Source organism: Pomacea canaliculata, linkage group LG10 (genome assembly GCF_003073045.1).
Source record: "Pomacea canaliculata isolate SZHN2017 linkage group LG10, ASM307304v1, whole genome shotgun sequence".
In the NCBI taxonomy this organism is placed as follows: domain Eukaryota; kingdom Metazoa; phylum Mollusca; class Gastropoda; order Architaenioglossa; family Ampullariidae; genus Pomacea; species Pomacea canaliculata.
Genome location: NC_037599.1, coordinates 25,749,327 through 25,758,761, shown reverse-complemented (window position 1 = coordinate 25,758,761; position 9,435 = coordinate 25,749,327). Strand labels below are relative to the sequence as shown.

The 9,435-nt window shown below is 42.1% G+C and overlaps 2 long non-coding RNA genes across 2 annotated transcripts; one reads left to right on the top strand and one right to left on the bottom strand.

The window, feature by feature from the left end:
- Nucleotides 1-4,690: 4,690 nt before the first annotated feature.
- Nucleotides 4,691-6,311, top strand: LOC112574434. Its single transcript, XR_003101439.1, has 3 exons — nt 4,691-5,078; nt 5,463-5,508; nt 6,218-6,311. It is a non-coding gene; the product is annotated as an uncharacterized LOC112574434 (long non-coding RNA).
- A 469-nt stretch (nt 6,312-6,780) lies between these two features.
- On the bottom strand, nt 6,781-9,215 carry LOC112574433. Its single transcript, XR_003101438.1, has 3 exons — nt 8,524-9,215; nt 7,893-8,089; nt 6,781-7,564 (listed from the first exon to the last, which is right to left on the bottom strand). It is a non-coding gene; the product is annotated as an uncharacterized LOC112574433 (long non-coding RNA).
- Between the last annotated feature and the right edge of the window lie 220 nt (nt 9,216-9,435).

Genomic DNA, 9,435 nt, shown 5'->3' with positions numbered 1-9,435 from the left:
ACAATCGTGTGGAGAAGTGCACTTCAGCACCAAGACGAGGGCAATGGCTGCCTGCAACCTTTCAGCCATCGAGTGACGCAAAACGTTAGCGTGACACAAAGGCCGACAGCAGAGTTTGACAGCCGCAAGAGTGATGGTGGTTGTCGCTCTTGCCGTCGCCGGAAACGGAAATGAAAGGCCGGCATGGCTGCTGCCAATCACAGGCTCGGGTAGCGAGGACGCCACGTGTCACACAGCAGCTGCACGCGCCTCGGACACGCGCACGCGCACGCACACGTCTTACTAGCGGCAGGTTCTGTCCAGCGCACGCAACACAACACGCACGCGCACTCATGCATGTTCGTGTTTTGTCCAACTTAGTGAACACTGAACATTAGCTTATCGTCACCAAGGACGTCACCGACAGCATGAGTGACATTACGCTGGCTAGTCTAGTGAGACGTCACGCTGGCCTTGTGCTAATGAAACGTCTAGTGAGACGTCACATGTTGATGGCAAGAGTGCAAGGTTCGTTTATTATCTTCACGCGACATTTTTTGTGTCATCGCCGTCAGGTGTGTTTGGGGGATGTTGTCAGGGCGCTTTGTTCACGTGCTGAGTGTTCTTGTGTAGTTGTCACCTGTAGTGTTTAGTGTTCTTGTGTAGTTGTCACCTGTAGTGTTTAGTGTTCTTGTGTAGTTGTCACCTGTAGTGTTTAGTGTTCTTGTGTAGTTGTCACCTGCACGTGCTGACTGTTCTTGTGTAGTTGTCACCTGTAGTGTTTAGTGTTCTTGTGTAGTTGTCACCTGTAGTGTTTAGTGTTCTTGTGTAGTTGTCACCTGTAGTGTTTAGTGTTCTTGTGTAGTTGTCACCTGCACGTGCTGAGTGTCTTGTGTAGTTGTCACCTGTAGTGTTTAGTGTTCTTGTGTAGTTGTCACCTGTAGTGTTTAGTGTTCTTGTGTAGTTGTCACCTGCACGTGCTCAGTGTTCTTGTGTAGTTGTCACCTGTAGTGTTTAGTGTTCTTGTGTAGTTGTCACCTGTAGTGTTTAGTGTTCTTGTGTAGTTGTCACCTGTAGTGTTTAGTGTTCTTGTGTAGTTGTCACCTGTAGTGTTTAGTGTTCTTGTGTAGTTGTCACCTGTAGTGTTTAGTGTTCTTGTGTAGTTGTCACCTGCACGTGCTGAGTGTTCTTGTGTAGTTGTCACCTGTAGTGTTTAGTGTTCTTGTGTAGTTGTCACCTGTAGTGTTTAGTGTTCTTGTGTAGTTGTCACCTGTAGTGCTTAGTGTTCTTGTGTAGTTGTAGCCTGTAGTGTTTAGTGTTTTGTAACCTGTACGTGTTTAGTCAGAGTTAACTCCGCCTCTTGCTCTGTCTACGATTATCGGCCCTTAGCAGAAGAAAGTACCTAGGTGTCGCTGCCTCATGGAGTTTTGTTTGATGCTTGCATTTGCGTTGAATGATATTTTCGCCGCGTTCATGGATTCTAAGAAGCTGCTAAGAAGCAAACATTTTAAAACAAAGTGTAAACAGTAAACAAAGTCAGGGTACAGTAAATCAATCCCGTGACGTCAACTGCCTGTGAAGGGGGAGCACTCATGCCACGGACTCCGGCTACAAAGGTCCATTGGTAGCATGGAATGAACAGCAATGAACAGCAATGAACAGAGAGCTGGGATGAAGTCGTAGATACTTCTCTGTCTGCTGTCATCACTTATCATCGCTGTGCAAACTCTTCTCGACTTCAAGACAGTGACACGCGTGACACCTGACACCTTCAAGACACCTGACAACATACCCACTATACACTACACACTACACACTACGCACACTATTGTCTCCAGCATGGATTTGCTCCAAGACCATAGTTCATGGCAGCAAACTCACCTGTCAGGGAAAACATGGCTGACACCAGCTAATGCCTCCACTCACAGCTGTGACTTGCACAACAACTGTAACACAGCCCTGGTGACGTCATCTAACCTATCGGTAAATCAGTTGATTGACACAACACCGGCCTCTTACATCAACCACATTTGACAGTAACATGTGACAGTAAATGTCACAATGATATGACACACACTAACATGACACTGAGTAGTATGTGACACACACTAACATGACACTGAATAGTATGTGACACACACTAACATGACACTGAGTAGTATGTGACACGCACTAACATGACACTGAGTAGCATGTGACACACACTAACATGACACTGAGTAGCATATGACACACTAACATGACACTGAGTAGCATGTGACACACACTAACATGACACTGAGTAGCATGTGACACACACTAACATGACATTGAGTAGCATGTGACACACACTAACATGACACTGAGTAGTATGTGACACACTAACATGACACTGAGTAGCATATGACACACTAACATGACACTGAGTAGTATGTGACACACACTAACATGACACTGAGTAGTATGTGACATGCACTAACATGACACTGAGTAGCATGTGACACACACTGACATGACACTGAGTAGGATGTGACACACACTAACATGACACTGAGTAGCATGTGACACACTAACATGACACTGAGTAGCATGTGACACACACTAACATGACACTGAGTAGCATGTGACACACAATAACATGACACTGAGTAGTATGACACACTAACATGACACTGAGTGATGACACACACTAACATGACACTGAGTAGCATGTGACACACACTAACATGACACTGAGTAGCGAGTGACACACACTAACATGACACTGAGTAGCATATGACACACTAACATGACACTGAGTAGCATGTGACACACACTAACATGACACTGAGTAGCATGTGACACACTAACATGACACTGAGTAGCATGTGACACACTAACATGACATTGAGTAGTATGTGACACACACTAACATGACACTGAGTAGCATGTGACACACACTAACATGACACTGAGTAGCATATGACACACTAACATGACACTGAGTAGCATGTGACACACACTAACATGACACTGAGTAGTATGTGACACACAATAACATGACACTGAGTAGTATGTGACACACTAACATGACACTGAGTAGCATGTGACACACACTAACATGACACTGAGTAGCATATGACACACTAACATGACACTGAGTAGCATGTGACACACTAACATGACATTGAGTAGCATGTGACACACACTAACATGACACTGAGTAGCATGTGACACACTAACATGACACTGAGTAGCATGTGACACACTAACATGACATTGAGTAGCATGTGACACACACTAACATGACACTGAGTAGCATATGACACACTAACATGACACTGAGTAGCATGTGACACACACTAACATGACACTGAGTAGCATGTGACACACAATAACATGACACTGAGTAGCATGTGACACACACTAACATGACACTGAGTAGCATGTGACACACACTAACATGACACTGAGTAGCATGTGACACACACTAACATGACACTGAGTAGCATGTGACACACACTAACATGACACTGAGTAGCATGTGACAGCGAGGGAAAGGGAGACGACTGGCGGGACAACAATGGTGCCGCTTACATCATCAATTAGGGTATTTCTTCGTGAAAGAAATCGTTATCGTCATTGTCAGCATCATCACCCTAAGCATCATTGCCGTCATTAGCGTCATCCCCCGTCACGTGCTGCCGATGCCTATAGTCGAGGGCTCGGTGGCGAAAGTCCTGAGCAGGCAGCCTCCCCCAGCCCGCGGCTCAGCCCCACTTGACAGTCCAAAGTTGATGGCCGACCACAAGTTGCGACACGACCTGCAGTTTCTTCTCCTTTCAGCAAAAAGTTGACGAAAAGGAAGATAACTCAGTCTGTAGGGAGATAATCCCGGTGTGTGATGCGTGAGAGCAGAAACTCTTTGTGCTCACCTCTATTTCCATCTCACGCCATGGCACCCGGGGTACCAGATCCTCGGGTGTGAGAGAGAGAGTGGGAGCCCGCGTGTCAACGTGCGCTCACCTCGCCTACCCATCGCATGACGTCAGCATTGAGCACGTGCGGGTAGACTGTTGCAGGACAAGCACGTGTCAAGCGTGCGAGGTGAAACTTTGTGTCACCGCCAGCATCTCAACCACCCGACAGCGGCGACACAAGGGTGTACATGTACCCAGACCAAGCGTCACGCTGCCAGACAACGTTCAACAGACAGGCACGCGCCAGTGACCAGCACGTCGCCATGACTACAAACACCAGACGTGTCTTGGGGGGCTGGACACGACAGGAGGAACACCTCGAGTAGCTCTACACAGAGGCGGCGTTAGGAACCGTTAGGAACACGCGGGGCCTGGGGCCGACCATCCGCGCGGGGCCTGGGTAATGGAGGACGTGTATCAACATCCCTATTGATGTGATGCCGGAAGCACTGATTTATATACAGTTAGATAGGTTGGATTAATTTCGCGAAATAACGAATGAATTAGTGTTTTAATTGTTCGTAACCGTTTGTGACAGAAGCGGTTTTTTCTTAAAGCGAAATAATATGGTGACGATAACTGAATAAACTGCTTGTTATTATTGTCGGGCTTAACGTGAAGACATGGCTTCAATAATTTGATTAATTAGAACTTAGAAGTGTTTTCTGAACGTCAATTTTTTTTGGTCACAACTTGTTTAACACAGCTAGCAATAAGTCATACAGATGACCTCGGGGCTGAAGCGCGGGGCCCCTTCGGGAGCGGGGCCTGGGGTGGATTTCATGTTCAGCGCTTAACTTACCTCCGAATAAAACCCGCAGCCCCTATTAGCTACTCGCTGGTAAGGCCAGCGCGTCCCGCGCATTTCGTGTTTCCGACTTTACCCGACAATAGCTAACTGGCGATGCAAATTTAGAACTGCGACCTACATTCTTTGTTCCGGGGGATTCCCTATTTGTGCGCATGTCCAGAAGACGTTAATATGTCTTCCGGGAAAAACAAACAGGCGTGCTCACAGATTTACTATACAACTCTATGGATGTGCTCTTTTCGCGGAACAAACTTTGTCAGCCTACTTTTTTTGTAATAATGGAGCCGACGTCTTCCAAACGCCAGCGAGGAGCAAACTGGTCCAGCAGGGAAGTACGGGCATTATTAGAGGTTTGTTCTATTATTATTATTATTCAACATCAGTTTTTAAACTTCGGTAATTGTGATTCAGTGATGTAAAAACTACTTTTTACTGATTTTATTTTAAATTATTTGGTATAAACTTAATTTCATTACAGTACTTATATTTAACTATTATTTGTATCTATTACTTTCTCTTTTTTCTATGCCATAGATAACAATATTAATATTTTAAAGCTTCGATTTCACCATTAATTATGAAGTGGTAGTGTCACAGTCATTGCTGCTCTGTGTGTTGGGGTGAGAATGGGTGGGTCGATGAGGCAAAATAAACATTTCTTTAATTCTTTTTAGCTCTTTTCGGTTACATTTTGTTTTAAAACAATACTGCATAGACATTGAACTTTTTTTCAGTTTAAGAGAGAGGTTTTTGAGATAACTCTAGTCAGCAGCTGCCCAGGTATGGTTTATTAAGAATTAACAATGAATTCAGTTTGATACCAAATGATTTTTTTCACCTTAATATACCTCCACCCCACAGGTCTCTTTGAATTAAAAGGTTCATGGTGTAGTTTTTGTCTTTTTTTTAGGAAAGAGGGGAAGATGACTAGGGGTAGTACTACATGAAAATACATCATTCTACCACCCCAAAAAAAAAATCACTGGCATGATCTGAAAGTGAATTTCATGTCTAAATGTCAGTAAATCTAATGCAAGTGTTAATAACATACAGTTGACTCATACAGCTGGTTGAATGATAGACAGTTTACAGTGCATGGCTATATCACATAAGTTGATTCAGTGAATTTATCATAAGAACAATATTTATGTTTTGCACACAAATAAAATGTACTTGTGCTCATAAAGCCATAAATTAAATTGAAAAGCAAAGGTACATAGACAATCATGAATATTTTGCTGTGCAAAAATCACTTCTTCATCACTATTGTGCATGACTGTCATAAAAGAATATTGCTATGCTTTCACTACATTAAATATTTATGCTTGTGGTTTGATGACACATTGAAAAAAAATAGTGTTGTCCTTCTCAGGAGATCCGTCATAGTGTTATGTACTATGCATCACATTACCCATGGCATGTTCCCTGTATATCTGTTTTGCACACTTTGCCATTACTATACATGAAACAATTTGGATGTTTGTTACAGATTTGCCTTCATATGCACCTGTTCCTGATGCTGGCCTAACAAAGGAAGTGTTCTCTAGTGTAGATGTCTGTGATACAAATAGTTTAAGATGTACTCTCAATATATATTCTGAGAAAATAAGTGTCAAGCAGAATTTAAGTTCAGGTCAGCTTTATGCTATACCTAACGCTGTTTGCAGAAATGACAAGTACTGTTAATAGTTTGTAATCTCAGCAGTCCTGTCCAACCTTAAATGAATTTTCAGTAGGATGCATGTGTGGGAGTGTAATGTATCTTAAGAGTGATGTACAATCTAAGATTGCATATTTTTGTGGTGCACAACTTGTGAACAAAATATTGAAACTTGCACTGGTTTTTCATTGTTGTTGTTTTGGGATGAGCAGACATTTAGAGTTGCATGCTGGAATTAATAAAGTTGATCATTCATTTTCATTGTATTTTCTGCCTGTTCCTTAACCGAGAATGTCTAATGCTGATATACTTTACTCTTCTTCAGAATTTTGCTTCAAAGTGAGTGGAAGCCTCCAACATTTATTCCAAAGAGTTGCACATGTAAAATATTGTTCAAGAAGAATATAAGATTTTAATAGCCAAGTGACAGCATTAAGAACATGTCTTAGTGATGACCGCTACTCTTGACAAACACTTGCAGAGGCCACCACATGCACTACTGTCTGCAAGCCTATGTCGAAATTTTCCCTTGTAATAATTTCATAAAGGAAACCTCATACATTTTTTTAAATGTCCTGTCCAAGAAGAACTGCATCTTTCATTTATTAAAGTTAAAAAGCATTTGCTACTTTCTAAAGAGATCTGTATGAGTGAACAGCTACTAAGTTTCATAAGAATGAAAATTTAACTATTTCTACAGTCACATAGTTCTGATATTGTGAACTCTACAGAAAAGTATAAAATTATGATATATTCACAAGAAAAATCTACTTATAAACTGGATACTAGCAGCTTGACCTGTTGTAACACATGTTGGGCCTACATCTAAACTGTTGACTATGTCTATTGTTGATGTTCTAACTTCGTTATCAAAATAGTTCTGAAATGTATAAAATTATGGTTTAACATATTTACAAGAAAAGTCTATAAACAGATTGGTTCCTGACAGCTTGGCCTGCTGCAACATGGGCTCTTTCTGTGGGAGCATCATGTTCTGAAACAGTGTCATTGATTTTATTGTAGTGATTTTCATTATTTAAATCATTGTTATGTCCAACATCATTATTGTCGCCATCATTGTCTGGCTCTCCCCGATTGAGAACACAGTCACTTCACATGCCTGATCTGTTTCCATCTTCAGACCCTAGAGACAATCCCATCTCTTTTTAGCTATGCCTGAAATACAAACATCATCACCATCTGTAGAAATTTATACTGACTGCTCGAATGTACTGCTATACCACAATGCAATAACTACATTCACTGTGATTTAAATGAACTACTAGCTGAACATATTATTGGCATTGTCATTTACAAATAGTATACACAGTACATGTAAACAGGTTTCAATCAAACCAGTATTATTTCCATATAAAACTATTCAATGTATACACATGCTGGTAAAAATATTTAAATGTGTTCAAGTCTGACTTTACTATACATAGATACAGTTAATGTGACCAGCATGAACATTTGGTGAAAACTTTGATGCAAACTCACATACCAGTTGCATGTACAGCTATGTGCTGTGTTGTATTTCCTTTCCTGCAAGGGTGCAGGATGCTGAAATGATGTCAACAATCACTCTCCTATCATGCAGCTACTGTCACCTAGCATGACCCGGTCCAATAGTCTACAGTTGCTTCCAAAGGCTTCAGACACCCTGGATGCCACTTTGCAAGCACGTTGATAAACATTAACCTGTTCAAATATATATAAATAGCAATATTAAGCTTCGGGTATATGGATTATCGATGCATCAGCCGATGACATTTTGAAATTGTTTGACATGAGCCATACTAAATATAAAACAAAACATGTTTATTAATTGTGATGATAAGAAAGTTTTGGTTAATGGTATGAGAGTGTTTTTTAATTCCTAATATCTTGGGATTGTGTAGTAGCAGTCTATTTTCTGCTTTTACAAAAATGTTTAACAGATATTAAAGTGATTAGATGTTATCTGCAAAATTTTCGAAGAGAGAACATTTTAGTCTATGGGGAAAATATTAAATGCTTGTATTTATCCTGATGTGGCATTGGAGAAGAGTCTATACTGCAACAATTTATGGTACTTCGAAAGGTTTAGTCATATGTGAATAAAAAAGGCAACTATATTGATTACAAAGTATTACCTGAACATTCAGTGAATGAAAATATTTTCCATTCACGTACTGGTGCTCATTATTTTCGCCGCCTGAATGTGGATATGCGTCCCGTCGATGTATCCAACAACACTCGGAAAAACCACCGCTGGCACAGAACTTTCCCTTCTCTCTGCCTCTCGCTAGTCGGGAAAGACGATCCATCGTCGAGCATGTCGTAGTAGCGTTTGGTCACTCTCCTCACGATGTGACATTTCTCTTCGGAAACTCCGACCAAATCGCCACACACACACATTCACGCACACGTAAAAATGATCCCGTTGCGAAGTGCAAAGCATACTCGTCTGCTTGAGGGAACATTGTTCCCTCGATTCGACATTTCCAATTCATCTTTTACCTCATAGGCAATAGACATTTTATCAACTCCACGAAATTCAAATTTCGTGTACACTTCTACATCATTGTAAAGATATAATTGTCCCTAAATATTCTGTTTCGACAAGATTTCGCCTGTTTAGCGAGAGCACAGCTACTACAGTCGCCATTTTTCTGCGCCTAATAGCCGCGTAAAGGCGGGTCCCCCCTGACCATAACTTACCCCGCGATAAGGCCGACTTATTCGCTATTAATTTCGACGTGGGAGCCACTTTTTGCGCTTAAGGGCTGATAAGCTAGTTATTCGCTGGTAAGTGGGATAAAGGCGCAACATGAAATCCAGCCCTGGGGTGGCCGCCCCATTTGCCACCCCCTAACGCCGCCGCTGGCTCTACACAGGGACTGTGACGTGCGTTCTTGGGGTTAGTCAGGGTTAGTCCAGGGTTAGGGCAGAGGTCAGTGCGGCGAGTGGTCTACCCCCAACCTCAGCATCCCAGAAAGGCAGCGTTGAGAGGTGGGGGGGGGGGGGTGAGTGCTGAATTGAGGGGAAAGACGGACAGCAAAGAC